The following is a 748-nucleotide window of genomic DNA, read 5'->3' as shown; positions in this document are numbered from 1 at the left end:
GGAATACCCTCCAGCGTGTCGTGTATTATAAAGCTTTCAATAACAGAGGCTCATTCAGTCTTCCGGCCGCATTTCTGAGGGAGGGTCATACACAAGGAGTTTTCTTTTTCCCAACAGTTCCTGTTTTAACCACTATTTGCATAATATTTTGGGGAACAGAATAGCAGTATGAGAACACTGGTTGCCATTCTGCTTTTCGCTGCATTGGTAAGTTTATTTCCTATATATCAGTAAGAAATATATAATGTGATTATTATTCTAATCAATATATTGTCAAATAAGAACACATAAAATGTTGCATAAATAAACTAGTTATCTAACCAATCTATAGATGTCTAACAAAAAACATCCTTTCCAGGTTCACTTTTCAGCTACGGCCATGTCTTACCGAAGGTGCGTATGTTGTGTATATTTTTATCTAATTTTGTCTTTTATATACGGAAATGAACCTTTACTTAGTAAACCCTTCCCCGTTGTAGGATATTTGTAAAGCTTTTATTTCATAAAACGCAAATACAGATAATCATCAAGGGTACAGTCTCCTGATCCAGGCTCACCGCATAACGCTGTTAGTGCGTGTAAATCGCCAATTTTGACTCTCGTAGCCGAAGTCCTCGCCAGAACGAGGGTGGAAGAGTTGAAACAGTGGCTCCCAAAATGCTTAGTGGCAGGGACTACATCGCTAAAAGAAAAGAAAAGAAGAAAAAAGTCATTTTCATTAAAATATTTAAAAAAAAAAACAGGTAAC

The 748-nt window shown here is 36.5% G+C and overlaps 1 long non-coding RNA gene across 1 annotated transcript in view; it reads left to right on the top strand.

Annotated features, from left to right (window-relative positions):
* Positions 1-748, top strand: part of LOC119593897 — a 1,385-nt gene continuing 637 nt past the window's right edge. The window contains exons 1-2 of the long non-coding RNA XR_005230570.1: positions 1-207; positions 359-393. This is a non-coding gene — a long non-coding RNA (uncharacterized LOC119593897). The remainder of the gene's footprint in view (positions 208-358; positions 394-748) is intronic.

This window comes from Penaeus monodon, chromosome 33 (assembly GCF_015228065.2).
Source record: "Penaeus monodon isolate SGIC_2016 chromosome 33, NSTDA_Pmon_1, whole genome shotgun sequence".
In the NCBI taxonomy this organism is placed as follows: domain Eukaryota; kingdom Metazoa; phylum Arthropoda; class Malacostraca; order Decapoda; family Penaeidae; genus Penaeus; species Penaeus monodon.
The sequence above is the reverse complement of the archived record's forward strand: the minus strand, read 5'-3'. Positions and strand labels throughout refer to the sequence as shown.